The 21561-nt window shown below is 35.3% G+C and overlaps 1 protein-coding gene and 1 long non-coding RNA gene across 10 annotated transcripts in view; both read right to left on the reverse strand.

The window, feature by feature from the left end:
* SUPT3H (SPT3 homolog, SAGA and STAGA complex component) overlaps positions 1-21561 on the reverse strand; it is a 426450-nt gene that overhangs the window by 247993 nt on the left and 156896 nt on the right. Inside the window, exon 1 of one of the 3 annotated variants that reach the window (XM_054698842.1) lies at positions 7498-7523. The exons of the other annotated variants lie outside the window; for them this stretch is intronic. The gene's annotated coding sequence lies outside the window, so the exon portion shown is untranslated. Of the gene's footprint in view, positions 1-7497; positions 7524-21561 lie in introns of those variants that run through there. 3 annotated transcript variants of the gene reach the window in all.
* Positions 20512-21561, reverse strand: part of LOC119252528 (uncharacterized) — a 111652-nt gene continuing 110602 nt past the window's right edge. For all 7 annotated transcript variants that reach the window (XR_008553234.1, XR_008553238.1, XR_008553239.1 and 4 more), the window contains one exon: positions 20512-21482. This is a non-coding gene — a long non-coding RNA (uncharacterized LOC119252528). The remainder of the gene's footprint in view (positions 21483-21561) is intronic.

Consider the following 21561-nt stretch of genomic DNA (forward strand, 5'->3'; position numbering starts at 1 on the left):
TATGACAAATTTTCATAGAAAATACATGCACTCAGAAGTCTACAGTCTCCAAAATTAGAAGATTGCTTTTTATTATAAGATTCAATACATTTCACTATGTGTTGACAATTTTATCAAATTCTCATTTCATAGATTTCTCTAATAAGCAAAGGTATAAAATTTGAAGATTTCCCGCTTCTATATTAAGGCTACACTATCCATTTTAACAGGGCAAAATATATTAACAGGACCCAATTAAATTATGCTCTACTTAAAATAAATGAAATAGAGAACAGAGAAAAGAAAGACTAACAAAACTGAAAACTGATTCTTTGAAAAAGTAAAGAAAATTGACAGACTGTTGGCTAGATTAACCAAAGAAAAAAAAGAGAGAAGTTCAAACTTAAAAAGGAGACAATACTACAGAGAAGATAGAACAAAAATAAGAGGGATCATAAGAAACTACTAGCAACAACTATATAAAACAAACTGAACAGTCTACAAGAAGTAAAAAAAAATTCTTTGAAACATAACAACATATACTAATGAGGAGATTTAATCTGTAATAAATCCCTTCCAAAGTAGAAAAGCCTAGGATCATATAACTTCACTGGAGAATTTCACCAAACCTCAGAAAGAATACCAATACCTCTCAAGCTCCTCAAAAATCAAAGAAGGAAAACTCCAAGCTCATTTTATGAGGTAAGCATTACCTTGAAACCAAAGCCAGGAAAGAGTAACACAAAAAGATAGAATGAAATCTTCAGTCCAATATTCCTGATGAACATGACTGCAAAAATTCTCAATAAAATCATAGCAAACTGAATTAAGCAGCACATTAAAATGATCATTAATAGTAGTCAAGTGGGATTATCTCTGGAATGCAAGGACAATTTGCCTTGTGCAAATGAATAAATGTGATACATCAAATTATAGAATGAAAGAAAAAAGTCACATGATCATCTCAGCACATGCAGAAAAAAATTTTTTACAAAATTCAATATCTGTTTATGATATAAACTCTTTAACAATTAGGCATAGAAGGAATGTATCTCAACATAATAAAGGCCATAAATGAAAAGCTCACAGTGAACATCATATTCAATAGTAGAAGTTTAAAGTTTTCCCTCTGAGATCAAAAGACAAAGATACCCACTCTTGGGATTCCTATTCAACATATTAATGGATCTGTTACAATAACCCAGCAAGAAAAGGAAATAAAAGGTATCAGAAGTAAAGAGAGACATAAAATTATCTCTATTTGTAGAGGACATGGTTTTATATAGAGAAAATCCTAAAGACGTCACCAAAAAGTGTTATAAGTAATCTACATATTCATAAAGCCGCAAAATACAAAATTAACACATGAAAAGTCAACAGCATTTCAATACAATGGCAAGAAGGTAAGCAACATATTATTTCCATGGTTTCTTAAATATTTCATTTGCTTTGTTCTTTTGAGTCTACATTTTACTTGTAATATATATTATTTGTTACAAAGTAGTAATTTACATAACACTTTCAGTCACTTCAAGGGACTTTGCTCAAAACTGTTTTGTAAGGGAGAACCATAGATTATATTTTTATTTTTCAGATGAAGTCATTAAAGCTCAAGAAAGTAAGTTATGTTTTAACTAAGTTTCTTGATGTTATTACTAAATTAACATCCATGCTTTTTTGGCCAGTCTATAGAGACCTTAAAGTGATATTAGTCCCCCCAAGCAAGTACATGCCCTAGAATGTCAAAGAATCACCAACATATACAAGTTGCTGAACTGACCTCCCCAACGGTTGTTGTGGAATCTCCCCACATCCTAGAATCTGTATGCCTCATGAGTCCCTTTGATAAGACCTATATGGGGCTTGCCAAAACCCAGTTTTTTAAATTTGAATTGGCCAATCCAGTTACAGTCAAGGAACCCCAAACCATTTTAACCAAGGTCCCTAGGTTTTGCTTCTCTTTCTCTCTCTGCACTCTGATTTTACCTCTCCTTATGGGAACTTAAGGTATATACTTTACTTACTCTAGAACCTGTGAGTTGTGAACTTCCCTATTTCAATTTCTCCTGTGTCCTATTGCTGAATGACTCATGATCCATCAGGATGGCTACTATTCAAAACAAATAAACAAACAAATAAAGAAGCAAACAAACAAGTATCAAGAGGATATAGAAACATTAGAGTTGTTAGGCACTGTTGATGGGCATGTAGGGAAGTTCAGGACTCACAGAAACTCAGACAACATTAAGTATACTGCTACAACTATAAACAGTCACAGAGCGAGAAAAGAAAAAGACAAAAAAATTTTTTAAATAATGGCTGTAAACTAAATCTCCAAACTCAAAAAAACGCTAAACAGAATGAATTCAAAGAGATTATATGTACACACAGTTTATGAAAAAGACAAAGAAAATCTTTAAAAGCAGCCAAAGAAACCAAAGATGAAAATCATAATAAGATTAACAGTGGACAGTTCTTAAAAAACAATGAAGACAAGAGGCAGTGGAACAAGTGTTCAAAGTGCTAAAAGAAAAAAAAAATCATCCAAGAATGCTACAGCCATAAACCATTTTTCAGAAAGACATTCCAAGACAAAGACTGAAATAATGTGTTGCTCACAGATCTGCCTTACAGAAATACTAAAACAAGACTTTTAGTTTGATCAACAAGTAGGACTACATTGAACCAAAAAATTAATCAAGCAAAAGAAACAATCATAATAAAAAGGCAAGCTTTAATGGCAGAAAACATTTGCAAGCCATATATCAAGTAAGAAGTAGTGTTCTAAATTTTATAAAGAAATCATACAACTCAACAATAAAAAATAAAAATTGAAAGCATGGAAGAAGAACTGAACATAACTTTACCAAATAATACAATCCAAATTGCCAACAGGTATACACAAATATGCTCATCATCAGTAATCACCAGAGAAATGCAAAATGAAACAACAATGACATTATTACCTCACAACTGCTACAGTGGCTAACATCAACAGATAATGTGTTGGTAACAGTGTAGTGAAAAGACAATCCTAGTATGGTAACTGTTAGAAGAAATGCAAACTGGTACAGCCCTATGGAAACCCCCCCACACCAAATTTAAAAGTAGAACAGCCATATGATTCAGCAATTCCACTTCTAAGTATATTATCAAATGAAATAAAAACAGAGTATCAAGGAGATAATTGCACTCCCATGTTTAGTGAAGTATTATTCACAACCACCAAGATATGGAAACAATGTGCCCAGCAATGAATGAATACATGAAGATGTACCACATACATACAATGGAATATTAAGCAGTTGAGAGAAAAAAGTTAATGCATTAGAAACAAAATCAAATAGGACAAAAAAGACATGAGAGAGAGGGGGAAAAAGCAACAAAGAAGCTTTATATCCAATAACTATACTTATACTAAATGTGAATATTCTAAACACACAATTCACAAGGAACCAGCAATACAAAACAGATATTTGGAATTGATTAAAATAGAAAAATCTTTATTTCAAAAGAGAACTTCAGGGAATTGAACAGAAAAGCCAAAGACAGGGAGAAATATTTAGAAATCACATTATCAGATATATTGAAAAATATAAAGAACTATCAAAAATGAACAAGAAGATAAACAATCAATTTTAAAAAATGGGTACAGGATTCCAAAGAAGATATACATATGGACAATAAGATAATAAAAAGATGCTCAGCATCTTTAGTTCTTAAGGAAATACAACTCAAACCCACAACGAAATTTCATTTTACACCTATAATAATTGTAATTAAAAAAAAAAAAACAGAATGAGTATTGGCAAAGATCTGAAAATTTTGGATTCCTCATATATTTCAAATACAAAATGAAACAGTTACTTTGGAAAACAGTTTTGCTTTGGAAGTTAAAACTTTCTTAAGAAGTTAAACAGAGCTTCCCTGGTGGTGCAAGAGGGTAGGTGTCAGCACTATGAAGCTATATCCGCAGCCACTACTGCAGGAGTTCAATTCTGGACCAGGGAGGTGACCCACATGGCAGAGCAGACCTCTCCAGGCCCCCTGATCATCAGCAGTGTATTTCAGTAGATCTGCCTGTTCTGCTCCCCATTCTGACTCTGGTGACTCCTCTCACCCTAGGGCACCTCTGGCCTGCACCCCAGCTCTTGTATGCATAAATAAATGAAACTTTAAAAAAAAAGAAGTTAAATTTACCATATAAACCAGCAATTCTCATCCTAGAAATCCTAAGCAAACACTTGTTTACTCATATGCAAATGCCCATATTAGCATTGCTCTTAAGAACCAAATAGTGAACTAATATCTTTAGAGTGAAGGAAGGGACAAAATCTGTAAAATGTAATCATCATCACAAGCTTTAAGTAAGACAGTAGTTGGTGAAGAATCTACCAGATCTTCCCTTGAAGCCTTGGAAAAGACAGAAAGTATAATTTCTTGAGAACCTAGTATCGAAAGGGGGGCATCTGTTCTTAAGACAGTACATACTTATTGAGATCAACAAGGATGGCTCAGACTTTGTATTTTCCATGTGCCAGCCATAATTCTCAACATGATACAGTTAGGTTCATTTAATCATTATAGAAAAACTGATCAGGTAATTTTACAGATCAAGAAACTATAGCACTGAGAAATGTGGTAAAATGCCTAAGGCAATCATGCCAATAAGCTAAAGCCAGGAATCTAAGAAAGTTAAGCTTGTTCAAAGCCATCACATTCAACTGCAGAGATACTTAAAAGTTTGCCCTGGTTGTAGAAAATAAAGAAATGTGAAGTTAAACTATGAATGCTATAAGCAAAAGTGAATAATTTATTAACATTGAACCCATGGTTTCAATTTTTTAATCTTAATTTCTATTTGGCTCAATGTTTCTTCTTCCCTTCATTTTTATCCCTAGTATTTACTGGACACCTAGGATGTTCTAAATACATGGGGTAACAACAAACACAAAATCTTTGAACAAAAAAAGGTGTAGAGGAGTAAAAGAATTATTATACAGTGTAACTTTTGTTGGTGGGATATACATAAAGAGGTGGATGGGACTGGAACAGACAGATATGATATCTCCAGCAACACTGGCAAGAACTGTATTATCCAGGATGGCTACAGCGCACAGTGACACAGGAAGAAATAGCTGGAAGATGAGGTGAGATTCTGAGCAAGAAAATGACCTCATCATTATGTTACTTTGGAAGCAATAAAAGATGGATAAGCTGGAATAAGGAAAAGGGAACATTTTAGTACCAAGGACAGGGAAAGAGACAGAAGACAAAGGAATTCGGGGTCTCCCTGGTGGTGCAAGGGGTTAAAGCACAGTGCTGTGGGGCTGTTCACAGCCTCTGCAGCACAAATTTGATCCCTGGCTGGCCAGGGGACTGCCCACATGGTGTAGCAGACCTCTCTGGTCTCTTGCCAGCCCGCTACTCTCCTCAGCAGTTAATTTCAGTCAGTCTGCCTGTTCTGTTCCCCACTCTGTCTCTGGTCAATCCTCTAAGCCCCCACACCTCTGGCCTGTACCCCAGTTCTTGTATGCATAAATTAAAAAAAGACAAAGGAATTCAATTCCATTATGGCACTATTAAAGATGAAAGACTAAAGCATCAATTTAAACATGGAAAAAAGGGAAAAAGAAAAGTGGATGAAAGAAGTAGTATCAATTAAATAACAATAATTATAACAATAATTACAATATTTGAATAAATAAATGTATCACTATAGAGAAAATTAAACAATTATCACAAGCTGTCTTTCTAATATGTATTCCCAAAGTAAGGCCAAGCATTATTGCTGGTAAAAGCTAACCAAATTACAGGTACAGATGCTTAAGTCATCTGTAAAAAGCTAAGTCTATACACCCATATCTATGCCAATTAAGAGAAATAAAAATCACAGAACAGATATTTTTATGTTTTTATATTGTTACTATTTTTTTGGTGGTTATGTAAGTTTACAACAATGTATGTGAATGTATGTGATCCAGAGGTACAGGCTCACACCCCTTCAGAGTATGTTATGATATCATACCCACCACTAAGGCATTCAATTTTTCCAGGTGGGACAATTTCTAAAAAGAGGTTGTAGGAAAATTCTTCACTTTAAGCAAACACATACCACATTCTATTCTCAGCAGCATGTATACGTTCACTTATTCCTTTCCAAAACCCTGTCAAGTCAATATTATTATGCCTGTTTTACATAGGAGCAAATCTGGGCTCTGAGAGGTTATGTGCCAAAAGGACACTAGATGGTATAGCTAATTCTATAATACTTATCTTGAAAATGCAAATTTAGTCCAATGCAATTAATATATTAGGGAACAATGTAAATATAACTCAAATTTCACATTTATTTAGGAGCAATTTCATCCACAAGAAACATGAGGTGCATACAGAAGACTGCACCAGCTGACCTGACTGTGTAGGAATACATGAAAAGGAAAGGTTATACTGCAAACATCTGCAGGTTGCCTCAGCTCAACTCAATTCACTATGAAAAGTGTGAATCATGTCCATTGACATCTAGAGTTACAACTTCCCTTTACATTTCAGTAACCCTCTTTCCATCATCCCACACAAACTCAAAATCTTGAAACCCTTTCCACACCCATTTCCACAAGGGGGTAATATATTTTGTAATACTGCATTGCCAAACGCATTGCAGTATTTGTTAACCATCTAGTATTCATGCTTTTTTTTTTTTTTAAATGTCACTGACAAGTGTTTGAGTATTGGGCCATCATTTCATTTTCTCGTAAGTCTTGTGGTTTTCATTGTGTGATTTTAGATCTTATGGTGATTTTTTAGCATCAAGTACCTTGCACTACAGCAGAACTAATTCTAAGCAGGAGAATGATACCCAAGTTTGCTCATTTCAGAACCAAATGCTCTTAAGTTGTAAGGTCTCTTATCTTTATTTATGTAATCATTCCAAACTATTAGTATACAAGTTGTCTTGGACATCTTAATTTCCAGCTCTCTTTTACATAAACTACAGAGACTATATATATTCATTCACCCAATTTTTCAGTCCAAAGACCTTAGAATCAATGCTGAAACTTTTTTTTTAAGTTCTACATCTGATCTATTAGCAAATCTTGCCAGTTACCTTCAAAATATTTCTAGAGTTTGATGATTTTTCACATGTCCATCTGTTACTGTCCTAACCTAAGTTACTGTCATCCTATTAGGGGCTACTAGAAGAATCTACTACCTGTTTTTAATTGGTTACAACTTTGTCCCACCTCATTTCTTTCTTCCTCACAACAGATAGGTTTTTTAACTCTAATTCTATTAATCAGCCCCAATAATGCCCTGTAATTATCACAGCTCCTGACCATGGTTTACAAGGTCTCATTTCTACCCTATAGCTACCCTATTCCTTCTATCCTGATAAAACAGCACTCATGCTATTCTTCAAACCAAATATGTTCCCACCTAAATGCTTTTGCATTCACTATTCCCACAGATGGGAAATGATCTTTCCCTATGTTGGTATAATCTCTTATCAAATATTACCTTTCAGATTGACAATTTTTTGGCAAGCGAATTGGTTCCAGTCACAAGGAGCTTGAGATCTGTAATGTTAACCAATCAAAGATTATTTACTTCACAACTACTATATACAACCAAAGATTCTGGGAAGTGTTAGAAACATAATTAATAACAATGTCTCTATCTCCACAAAGAATACTATGAACTAACAGTAAAAATAATTTTTTAAGTTTTTTTCTGCATTGTAGCACATTCCACTTAGTCACTTGCAAATAAACAACTGAAGTCTGAAGTTATGACCTTTCCACAATAGGCAAAATTTCATCTTACGCATATGATGTGGAAACTACTTTTTATATGTATGTGTATATAAATGCTTAGTAAATGTCTATTCAAAGAACTATTGATGAAAAAATCAAGAACCTTACAAAACTATCACCAGAATTAAGAAAGATAATTAATTCCAAAGGACCTAATAAATATTTGATATATCTGTAATTTGGAGAATATAACTCTGATTATCTCAGAAAGAAGAAAGGTAGGTTTGAAAAGGACAGCACACTAAAATTATTGTGAAACAAGCAGAAACTAAAAAAACCTGCTGAATTGATTAGAATCTCCATTAAGCTGGTTTCTTCTTATTTCCTATTAATATATATAGATTTAACCATCAAGTCTCTCAGAAGCATTAAGTAGATTTTGCATTAGAAACAAACGATTGAGAATTTCATTACATATATATTGATTCACTTTTTACTGCGATAATACTGGCTTATAACACTATATAAGATTTAGATACAAAGGTTCATGCCTCTCTAGAGATGCATGCTACTGCACCACACCTACCACAAAGCATGAGAAAGTTTTTTAAATGAATAAAAACAAAAGTAATAAGAAAGTGAAAGACTAAGGAGCAAGTTGATATTTTATAGTCAGTATCTTGAGGAAAATATATGGCATTCTGCTGGAGAACATCAGTAGAAGTTCACTTACATACATCACAGTTCACTCAACAAACAAATGGCCCATTATACATTAAAGCAAATAATTCATCTGACATTAATATACTAATAAAGCCAAATTCAGTAACAATGCATTTATAAGTCCAGAGAATGACCCATCTACACACTAGATTTAAAAAAAAAAAAAAGAACAGAAAATAACTAGTCATAAAATGGCCAACAGAACATATCCCATGGTCAGTAATTATGCTACCAAGCTACACAGAGCTTAAAAACAGCTTATTTTGCATACATGTTTCCCTTAGTGTCTGAGATTAGCAGAACCAAAGAAACCCACATCCTAAGCCACAAAATAGAGACACCTGGTCTTGTTCTTATCACAGGATGACAAAAAGATTTCAATTCCCTAATGTCATGCAGACATCCTCAAAATTTGTATAGTGTTTTTTAACTAACAAAACTGTTGCATCCTTCCTGAGCTTTAGAATGGTCAAAAGAGTCAATGCAAACACTTCTTCCAATATCCTTTGCTACCAAATTTAAAGGCATAGGCTCAATGACTTGTGTAAATTTCAAAATGTTATCTCCCTTTTCTTTCCCGCTACTCATATGATTAAGTATGACTTTTAAAAGTTTCTGGAATCTTTGCTTCTAAAAATGTTTAAATCAATGCCAGCTTTGCAGGACTTATCCATCAATCCAAAGAAACTATTAACAATTTTATGAAAATAAGAAACATGTTTTTTTTAGTGCTCCAACTTCATGATAGTGATTACAAATAAGTATAAGAAAAAAATATGCTATATTAAAAAGCACCTAGGTCTTCCCTTAAAACATATATACTTTAGAGTAATGAAATAGTTTTTCACTTTTGACCAGTAAGATTTTTGGAGTAATGAAATTGAAAGGCTATCTGTATTATTTAAAAAAAATAAGAGGGCCTCCCTGGTGGCGCAGCGGTTGAGCGTTGGGTTGTGAAGCTGCCCACAGCCTTTGCAGTGCCGGTTCGATCCCTGGCCGCTGGGCCGAGGGTCCCACATGGCCCATAGACCTCTCCTGCAGCCCGCTGCTCCCCTCAGCAGTGTGCTTTGGTCCTTCTGCCTGTTCTGCTCTCTGCTCTGGCTCTGGTGAATTCTCTCACCCTCCCCCGCTTCTGACTGTACCCCAGTGCTTGTATAAATAAATAAATAAATCTTTTAAAAAAATAAGAATGCCACAACTTATTTATACTATAGTTTCCATTGTAGGAGTGAAAAAGAATTCAGGATTTTGATAATCTAGTTAAAGCCAAGATTCACTTCAATAAATTTAACACCACCACTGATGCATGCTGATTTGGTCACAGGACACTAATATATCACTTTAATAATTTTCAATGAAAATGCAATTACCTAACAAAAATATGATTTTCTTCTGTTACAAACAATGATGAATCCTTCACTTTTCCTTCTTTCAAAAATGTTAGGATTATTATTCAATTAATTCATGTTTATATACAATGTTTTGAGAGATTTCATGTCACAATATAGAATTAACAACAATCAACAAGGGCCTCCCCGGTGGCACAGTGTTTGAGCGCTGGGCTGCGAAGCTGCCCGCAGCCTCTGCAGCGCCAGTTTGATCCAAACCCCGGCTGCTCCCGGCCACCGGAGGAGAGACCAGCATGGCGCGCAGACCTCTCCTGCCGCCCACTGCTCCCCTCAGCAGTGTACTTCGGTCCTTCTGCCTTCTCTGCTCCCAGCTCTGGCTCTGGTGAATTCTCTCACCCTTCCTAGCTTCTGGCTGTACCCAGTGCTTGTATAAATAAACAAATCTTTAAAAAAAAAAAAAACAATTAAAAAAAAAACAACAATCAACAAAATGACTGAGAAAAAGGAAGAGCAATTATTTTTCGTTTTTTTTTTTTAAGATTTATTTATTTATACAAGAGCTGGGATACAGGCCAGAGGCTTGGGAGGGTGAGAGGACTCCCCAGAGACAGAGCGGGGAGCAGAACAGGCACACTGACCATAAGCACTGCTAAGGAGATCAGCAGGTGAGACAGGAGAAGTCTGCCACACCATGTGGGTATCTCCGTGGACAGTGGGGAATCAAACCCACGCTACAGAGGCTGCAGACAGCTTCATAGCACTGCCCTCAACCCGCTGAGCCACATGGGAGGCCCAGGAATATTATTATATTTATTATTATTTATATTTTAAAATGTTATAACTTTCAAATCAGTTTCCAAAAATAAATACATAATTTGAAATTTTATTTCTAATAATGAACTCTCCATTCCAAATCAGTCAATATCACCCATGGTAGCACATTAGAACCACCCAAAATCTGAACAATATACCAATGCCAAAACTCCACCCCCAGATTTTAATTCAATTGGTCTGGGTAGGAGCCAAGGCATGAATATTTTTTAAAAGCTTTTTAGGTAAATCTAATATTCAGTGAAGGATGAGAATCACTGTTTAAGTTCATAATCAGTATTCTAAAAATTCTACACTAATTTATAACTTGAAAACAATTTAAAAGAATTAATTTACAATTTAATCCCTAGCACATTCATTTTGTCCCTATTCCTGATCGATAATCTTCACTTTTTAACTTCCACATTCTTCTTTATCAAATAAAATGACCACTGAATAAGGAATCCTCGAGATACCCTTGCTTGATTAATTTATAGAACACAAATGTATATATATATGTAAGGTGGTCCCATAACTTTTATCTGAAATTCTTTCAAAAACCACTTATGACAGCATACCACTACAACTTTTACCATTAATAACTCTAATCCTAACCAAATGGAGCAGTTTGCATAGGATTTTACATAGTAATCAGCTCCTCCCTAACTACAGATCAGTAGCTAAAATTAATGCCTCAATAAAATGAAAGGCACTTAACATTTCATTGGAGAAAGCAAAACAAAAACAAGCATACAGTATTAGGGTTTTTGTATTTCTTCCTCCAGCTTCCCTTTTAACTTCAGAAACTTCACTTTGTTGATTAATAAATGCTAGTTTTTATAAGTACCTTCTTTTTCAAATTGTTCAATATGTAAATGTCCAATACTAGTCTTTGTCATTCTGACTTACTTAACTACACATAATTCCCTCATGCTCCTTCCATTTTCATTGTAAACGGCAATATTTTGTCTTTCCTTAAGCTGAAACGTAGTCTATAGTGTAGCTATACCACATCTTCTTGATTCAATCATCTATGAAAGGGCATTTAAGTTACTTCTTTGTCCAACCTATTATAGTGTTGCAATACACACTTCAGAGCACATAATTTTTTGGATTGATGGTTTCATGTTTCTTTGAATAGATGCCCAAAAGTGGCACTGCTGAGTTATACAGTAATTTCCATTTTTAGCTTCTTTAGATAAATCTAGGTTGCTTTCCAAAATGACTGTACAAATTCACAGTCCCATTAACAGTGTACTAGTGTGCCTCCTTCTCTGCATCCTTTCTGGCTTTTGTTCTTCGGAAACTTTTTAAAATGTGCCATTCTCGTGGAATGTAAGGTGATATTTTACTACGGCTTTAACCTGTATCCCCCTTTTAAAAAGTGATGATGAAGGCCTCCCCGGTGGCGCAGCGGTTAAGCGCTGGGTTGCAAAGCTGCTCACAGCCTCTGCAGCACCGGCTCGATCCCCGGCTGCTCCCCAGCCACCGGAGGAGGGTCCCACATGGCGCGCAGACCTCTTCTCCCGCCCGCTGCTCCCCTCAGCAGTGTACTTCGGTCCTTCTGCCTGCTCTGCTCCCCGCTCTGGCTCTGCTGAATTCTCTCACCCTCCCGCACTTCTGACTATACCCAGTGCTTGCAAAAATAAATAAATAAATAAATAAAGTTCAATGTACTTTCTCTCCTCATAAATAAATAAATAAATAAATAAATAAATAAATAAATAAATGATTTGTTTTGAAAAAAGTGATGATGAGCATTTTTCACTCTTTCATTTGCACTTCTGCATTGTTATTTTGGTGAATTGTGTGCTCAGATCTCCGCATCAGTTAATTTATTTTTTATTGTTGAATTGCATGAATCCTTTACATATATCTTGGATATAAACCACCTCTTGATTATGCAATTTGTAAATATTTTCTCCCATTCAGTAAGATGCCTTTTCAATCTATATTTTCTTTCACTGTGTAAAATCCTTTTAATTAAGTAAATCCCAATAAAAGTCTTTTAATTAAATAAATACCAATTGTTCAATTTTGCTTTTATTTCCCATGGCATGAGGGTCAATTTTCCAAAAGCATTTTTATCATAGATGTCATGAAACATACTGTCGATGTTTTTGTCTACATATTTTGTTATAGGTCTTAAATCTCAATTTTGAATTCATCTGGAATTTGTTTTTGTGCAAGAAGTCCAAGAATGATCCAAATTCATTCTTTTTCACTTTTCACAGCACCATTTCTAATGATACATCATTTCTAAAGACACAGCTCTGTATGGTCGTGGCAGCCTTATCATAAGTATTAACATTTATATGGATTTATTTCTGAGCTATTGATCATGCTCCACTAGTCCATGTGCCAATACCACTCCATTTTAATTACCATTGCCTTAGAATATAAAATCAGGTAAAATAATGCCTCCATTTATCTCTCAGGATTGATTTTGTTATTTGAGGTCTTTTATTGTTCCACATAAATTTTATTATTTTTGTTCAATTTCTTTGAAAAATACTGTTGGCATTTTGATGGCGATTTCGTTTATTACACTTTATGTAAAAACTGGCATTTTGATGATATTGATTCTACCCACTCATAAGGCTGGAGTGGGTAGGCTGAAGGCTGAAGAAGATGGCTTTCCATCTTCTTCTGACACAAACCAAATCCTTTCATAATTTCCTGTAGTTCTTGTTGTATAGGTCCTGCACATCCTTGGTTAGATTAATTTCTGAGATATTTGATTCTTTTTGAAGCAACTGTGAATGGATTTTTCTTAATTTTTTTCCTTCTCATTCATTTCTTCTCATTGTTTGCATATAAAAATGAAGTGGGTTTTTGTGAGGTAATTTTGTAACCTATCCCTTTGCGACATTTATTGGTTGTTTCTAGTAGCTTTTGGGTAGCGTCTTTAGGGTTTTCCATTCATAGTGTCAATAATCTGCAAAGAGTAATAGTTTCACTTCTTTTTATTTCCCTTTATATCCTTTATATATTGTTTTATGATTGCTGTAGCTAAAATCTACAATACTAAATTAAACCAAGGTGGTGACAGAGGGCAACATTGTCTTATTCCTGATCATAAAGGTAAAGTTTTCAGGTTTTTTTTTAAAGATTTATTTTTATTTATTTATACAAGCACTGAGTACAGGCAGAAGCGCGGGTGGGTGAGAGAATTCACCAGAGCCAGAGCAGGGAGCAGAGCAGGCAGAAGGACCGAAGTACACTACTGAGGGGAGCAGCAGGCCGCAGGACAGATCTGCGTGCCATGTGGAACCCTCCTCCGCTGGCCGGGAAGCAGACGGGGATCGAACTGGTGCTGCAGAGGCTGCGGGCAGCTTCGCAACCCAGCACTCAACCGCTGAACCACCAGGGAGGCCCAAAGTTTTCAGTTTTTCATCATTAAATATCATATCGGCTATTGGTTTGTAATATGTGACCTTTATTATACCAGGTAGGTTCTTTCTATTCCCTTCTTGTTTAGAATTTTTATCATAAGTGCATGCCAAAGCTTATCAAATGCTTTCTCTGCCTCTTGATATACCATGATTTTAATGTTTACTTTTGCTGATAAAATGTATTAGTTTGACTGATTAGGTGTATCAATCAATCTTGCATCCCTTGGGTAAGTCCCACTTGATCATGACATATGAGTCTATGACATACCATTGAAATCAGTTTGCTAGTGTTCTACTCAAGATTTTATATCAATGTTCATCAGAGATATTGGTCTATAATTTTCTTGTGCTATATTTATTTGGGTTTTGGTAATAAGATAATATTGGAATTGTAAAATGCATCAGGGAAAATGCTCTCTTCTTGAATTTTTAGAAATAATTTCAGCAGGATGGGTATAAATTCTTCTTTTATTGGTTTGATGGAATTCGTGTGTAAAGCCATCCGCCCCTAGGCTTATGTTTTGGGGGAGATATTTTATTGTTGTTTAAATTTCAATGCTTGTGATTGTTTTACTCAGCTCTTCTATTTCTTATTGATTAAATCTTGGTAAATTGTACTGATCAAGAAACTTGTCCCTTTCTTCAAGATTACCAGATGTATTGGCATATCATTATTCATAGTAATTTCTTACAATCACTTGTATGACTGTGACATCTGTAGTAATTTCTCCTTTTTCTTTTCTCATTTGTTTATTAATGTTTCATGTCTTAGCTTTTTTAGCCTAGCTAGAGGTTTATTATGTTACTTATCTTTTCAAAGACCTACTCTTAGTATTAGTAATAGCAGATTTAAACTTATCTCACTTGATTCTCAAAAGCACACTGTAAGTTAGACATACCAGGGTTATCTCTACCTTATAGTATGGGACTTAATGGCTCACTAAAGTAAAGAATTACTGTATTTACAAAATGCCAAATTTTCTCTGTAGTTGCATTTAAGTCCTACCTCTATATCTCTATCCTCCAAGTACCAATGACAGGCATGATCAAGCTATAGAGTAATCCAATCATCTCTGCAGGTTGTCAAGGCTCTATCATTCAAGAACAGGATCCATGTGATATGACAGCATGTCAAATTAACTGAAGTTCACTTGATGGCAAAGAAACCAGTCCATTTTCCTATGACATAAAGCAAGCAATACTTAGTTCAGGACATTGAATTCACCTTATCAGAGGTGAAAAAACTGCGGGACTAAGTTTGAGTACACCTGCTGCTCAGACTACTTATCATGAGGTCACAATTTCAAATTACTTAATTGACAAATTACTAAAACACTATTATTGGGGTGCAAAGTCAGTGATCTGTCGGATATGTGGGGTGCATATCAAAACTGTCATCAGAAGGAAAGGATCTACTGATATGCAGCTTACCATCATCAGATCTGCTGTCATCATTAGACTCACCCAACATCTAAACACCAAATTTTCTTTAGAGACAGGTATCATATAGACTAGATAGACCTCACCCACAACATACATCTATGCAGTTTTTGAACATTCAATGATTTAGTATTTATTTAAATAGACTACAAATTCTTAATTTCTATAAAAGTATAAAATGAATTTGCAATTTTTTAATTTAAGTACATCAAGTCCATCACCTAAACCACTTGGCCATGACTACCGTGGCTTCAGTAGTGAATTCTACCAACTTTTCAAAGAAGAATTATACTTACCCTTTTCAAATTCTGCTGTAAAATTGAAAATAAAGGGAAACTCACAAACATATTCTATGAAGCCAACATTAATTGGATTCTGAAACCAGATAAGGGCATCATAATAAAACTACCAATTAACTGTATATTCATCAACTGATGAATGGATAAAGATGTATATACACAAATGCAATAATGTTCAGGTATAAAAAAAATAGAATCCTGCCATTTGCAACAACATGGATGGACCTATATAGAGCATAATGCTTAATGAAATAAGTCAAATGGAGAAAGACAAATACCATGATTTCACTCATATGTGGTATATAGAAAAAAAACAACAGATGAACTTAAAAAAAAAAAAAAGGCAAAAAAACTGGGCCTACCCTGGTGGCGCAGCAGTTGAGCGTGGGCTGCGAAGCTGCCCACAGCCTCTGCAGTGCCGGTTTGATTCCCGGCCGCTGGCAAGGGTCCCACGTGGCGCGCAGACCTCTCCTGTCGCTCCCGCTGCTCCCCTCAGCAGTGTATTTTGTCAGTCTGCCTGTTCTGTTCCCTGCTCTGGCTCTGGTGAATTTTCTCACCCTCCCGCGCTTCTGACTGTACCCAGTACTTGTATAAATAAATAAATAAATCTTTTTTTTTAAAAAAGGCAAAAAACTTCTGGACTATAAGATAAATCAGTGGTTACTAAAAGAAAAGGTGGAAGTAGGGTTGGTAAATTGGGGGAAAGGGCACAAAGGTAAATGAAGGATAAAACATAACTTTTAGCAGTGAACTTAATGTCGTATTTGTTTATGCTGTTTCACAATGATGCACACTTAAAACTTATATAATATCAAAAATACAATGTTATTTCAATAAACAAGTTTAATAATTAAAACATTTGAATTATTTTCCTTGTTTAGCTATAAATACTGAGATCCATATTTAGTTAACTTCTTTATTGATTGGTTTGTCTTGCTCTTGAATTATTTTAGTTTGTCTCAGAACTGGAATGTATATAATATTCAAGCAATATTAATGTATTACACTTCAGTTCAATAATTTTAGGAATTTTTCACAAAACAATTGTTAGTCTTAACTTTCTTCTTGAAATTAGGAACCAGAAGCAACAAGTTTAAAAAACAATCCACACACATAAATAAGAACAATATGATCCACATTCTCATAATTAGTTCTAGGTTATAAAATAACTAAAGAAATTTGGGTCCAAATGATAATTAAGGTTATAGACATCAGAGAAATAAAACAGAAAATCAAAATATCTATTCTAATATAGATAGCACAAGAGCTTTTATAAAGCATAGCATATACTTTCCAAATGGTTAAAACCAAGATTAAGGCAGTTAAAACTTTCTGGAATGTTGAAAGGGATTTTACAAAAAGATAGCTCTAAGGAAGTATTCAGAGGAGTAGCACAACAGCAGAGCTTTGGAGTACAAGAGAAAACATTTTAAGTGTATGACCAAATGTTTTCTTGAAAATTAGTCTAAAATTAGATGACCAAAAATATAAGTACTATGTCTACAGTCTAGAGATGTAAAGATTTTCCATAAAAATGAATGAACACAACACACATACATTCTGCAAGCATAGCAAAATCTGAAACTAAAAATATTGTTTTAGCTGGTAAAAACATTTTTTATATGTAAGTGAATTATGGTGAGTTTCCTAACTGCCTGAAATGAATACTGAATTGAAACAAAAAAAAATCTGTTATATTTGTGCATTTAAATGAGGAAAGTAGAATAAGAAATTAAAGTTAACACAAAGGGAAAAATTAATGATCACAGCAAAATTACTGATAAAAGCAAAAGAAGTAAAATTTGTAGGAGATAAAATTCTAGATCTAGAAACCTAGGTACTCAAAAGTGCTATTCTAGGTCATGGAACTGTGTTTTTTCTATAAAATCCTTTAACCAGTCCACAAATTTTCCTGCTTCTGAAATAGGGTAATGTTTTAAATGATAAATTATGATGTCCAAAGGAAGCATTACCTGGCCTAGACCTGGCGATGAAAGTTGCTCTTGGGCCACAGAAGGAACACTAGCTCATAGTCATTTTATAAGTTTTGGATTGACACCTCCCACCTCAGGAGACCTGATTTCCATGCAGAGCACTCCTTTTTTAGAACAGAAGACTCTAAGAATACAGACAACAGAGAAATTATTCATTGTCTGAACTTCTATCATATTCTCCCTTCCTTACAACAAACTGCGGGTGGGCTCCTCACAAACTGCATTAAAAAACCACATGAGAAAGCACCATCCTGCTAACAAACACTATACTTGTCATAGCTCCCTGAAGGCATGACTTATGTCTGGCTTACCTTTACACCTCCCTCTCTATCCCAAAGCCTCTAACTCTAAACACACACAAAACCTGTCTCGGCACCTTGATCACAACTTAAAATCAATATTCATCTAATAAACGCAGACCAACTATGCTACTACACTTGGAGTATTACCCAAGTAGACCCTTATTTTATACTACTTAGTTTAAGCACTAGCTTTTGTCTAGTTTAAATCAAATGTCTTTATCAGTCAACAATATTGTAAAACTGGGAAGAATTATGTCTTTTGTTTCTTTTGGACCTCAGGTGGTCCCTTCAACACAGCAAGTACTGTACAAAGATTAAATAACAACCATAATATCCTATGAAAATACACAAGGATGTGTTTAAATCTTCAGGATATCTTTTAAAAAATGAAACTGACACGATAATATGATAATTTGCTTTTAAAAGGTATGGATATTTTTAATTTTTTCCAGCCTGACAGAAAATAGGTAGGATCTTTGTTCCAAAGATTCATAAAAGATCACATAATTTACCAAAATAACTACATATTATGTGAATTGACTACAAATTAATGAGACTTATTTTAAACAAACCACAACCTTATATCCAAATTAAAGATAACTCAACCCAACAAGTGGATATGAAACTAAATTTTGTAAGGTCCTGTGCCAGAGGCTGAAAACAAAAAATAAGTAAGACATGGTTCCCAACCTTAAAGTGTTCCCAATTCATCCCAAGACTTGTCCTGATAGTTCAAGGGATATATCTAGGAACATAACCGAAGTCCCTTGATGTACATTCTCAGAGAATTAGGAGACATTTTCATAGTGATAAGTGATATAGGAATGAATTTTACGAGAATAGTGAGCTGCCTATAATGAAGTTCACTTAAGGGAAAATGATTGTGTACAAAAGAGGTATCAGTTAATAAAATTACTTGACCACCTTGGAAGTCAAAGATTAGATTGTGTTTCAATGTTTGTCTTCATCCTGGGAAATCTTTAGGTTATGAACTGACAATTACTTTCTGCTCTTGATAGCTACCTTAAAGTAAGGTATAGGAACAACTGATTTTTCAACCTCTTTTGATGACCTATATAGTTATAGAAAAGATGTAAATTGGGGGCGTCCCCGGTGGCGCAGCAGTTGAGCGCTGGGCCACGAAGCTGCCTGCAACCTCTGCAACGCGAGTTCGATCCCCGGCTGCCGGGCAAGGGTCCAGGAGAGGCGCAGACCTCTCCTGCTGCCTGCTGCTCCCCTTAGCAGTGTATTTCGGTCCTTCTGCCTGTTCTTCTCCCTGCTCTGGCTCTGGTGAATTCTCTCACCCTCCCGCACTTCTGACTGTACCCCCCAAAAAAGAAAAGATGTAAATTGGGAGAGGAATGGAGGAAATTCAATTATCTAAAACAGTGATCAATATAGAACTCTTGAGCACTAACTTCTATATTTGTCATCTTTCTAGATGAATCCAGACATGAGTGGAAAGAGTACTACTAATGATTCAAAGTATTAATGTCACCAAAGTCAAAACTGGTTGGCACAATTAATTTCACTGTTAATTGCTCTGTTGTCTGTGATTATCAAAAGATGCACTAGGAATCTACACTTAGCTTGTGTTACCTAAATATGGCCATGAATGGAGCCAGTTAAAATTTTATCTAACATAGTATACAAATATTACATACAAAAAGGGACAGGTGTAACCAACCACCAATAATTATGTTATATTCCCATGTTTCATAAAAAAAAAAAAACTACAGAAAAACTGAGTTACTGACTGTGTTGATTAAAAGTGCACTATGATCCAAGTAATAAAAAGCTTAACCAACAGTGGCTTATTATGCAAAGGACTGCATAATAAGCCTGACTTATTTTCTGACTTAAAAACACATCAAGTAGGTAATGGTTAAAATGGGCTTAGTTATTTATCAGGCACATGAACGAAGAGAGATGATCTTTCCTTATAGTTCTGCTTTTCACCCTCATACTTATTTAGCTGTCAAACTATTGCTTTGCTTTCCAACTTATATCAACATTTCAATAAAAGAAAGGGGTGATGCAACACTGGTCACTTCGCCACATTTATCAAGAAAATCAAAAGTCCCCAGCAGATTTTTACTTACCTCTCATTAGTCAGAATTCAGTTACACACCCTCCTCTAACTATTAGGGAGATTGGAAAAGTAAGTACAGTTGATCCTCATTATTCATGGATTCTGTATTTGCAAATTCATCTACTCACTAAAATTTATTTTAAAACCCACAATCACTTGCAGTATTTTCAGGATTTTTTTTTTTAAGATTTATTTATTTATTTATACAAGCACTGGGTACAGTCAGAAGCACAGGAGGGTGAGAGAATTCACCAGAGCCAGAGCAGGGAGCAGAGCAGGCAGAAGGACCGAAGTACACTGCTGAGGGGAGCAGCGGGTGGCAGGAGAGGTCTGTGCGCCATGTGGGACCCTCCTCCGGTGGCCGGGGAGCAGCCAGGGAGCAAACCGGCACTGCAGAGACTGCGGGCAGCTTCGTAACCCAGCGATCAACCACTGTGCCACCAGGGAGGCCCTATTTTCAGGATTTTCTATGAATGTGTGCAGAGCAGCAAAGTTGCCAGATACTATTCCTAGTGGAGGTCTAACATGGTGACAGACACTCAGCATTCCCCTTTCAGCTCTTACACAGAAGGTGACCAGAGGATTGAGACTACAGGGGCACAGCTATGTGCACAAGAAGGCCCTGCTCTAAGGCTGGCTAGATGAGTCTTGAATGTCAACTCGGGTACCTGTTAGTGGGGAAGCCTCAGGTTTTGTTAACATCCTGAATTTCATTTTCCATTTTGTAAAATAAAGAAAATAGAATCTACTAAGATGACATGTTTTTAGGATTTAAGACTATAGTCCATAGGAAAGGTGTTTGTGTGGTGCACTTATTTCCCAAAGGAGCAGTGGTTCAATGTTTCTTTACAGAATTTTACTATTACCAATAACAAGAATCAACTGTATTGACATTTTCCAGCTGCCTTTTTATAGAGAGCGAAAAGGCAGGCATTTGAAAGTAATAAGCCAACCTGTAAGTTCCTATCTCATTGATACATCAGTGTGTAAGAGGGTTTGTTACATGTTTGGCCTAAGATTCAGAACTTCTCAAACTTTTCACAAAAGTTCACTAATTATCAAAGGAGAGGATCATGTGTGCCAGACAGTTTAAGGAGTGTGCCCTAAAGCAGCTTGTCACGAACAGATTATTGCTTTAGGATGCAGAAAGCCTCGAGAATATTGTTCCAACCTTAACAATGAGAAAACTCCAGATAATCTACATAATCATAACTTTCCTTGAGCCCATCCGAGAGTTGAGGTTACAAGGCATCATGTAAACAAATTCCAGAGAGTAACAGAAGCCTCGTCAGAGAGAATGGACGTACTCTGTGTCATCTTTTACGGAACAATGGAGAGATGGCCTCTGTAAAAATGGTTAAGAAGAAAATGGTAAAATTTTAACAAATTTTAAATGGTGAGCCTGTGCTTCACTTACACACACT

This window comes from Talpa occidentalis, unplaced genomic scaffold (genome assembly GCF_014898055.3).
Source record: "Talpa occidentalis isolate TD23 unplaced genomic scaffold, MPIMG_talOcc4v2.1 talOcc4.2, whole genome shotgun sequence".
Classification (NCBI taxonomy): Eukaryota; Metazoa; Chordata; class Mammalia; order Eulipotyphla; family Talpidae; genus Talpa; species Talpa occidentalis.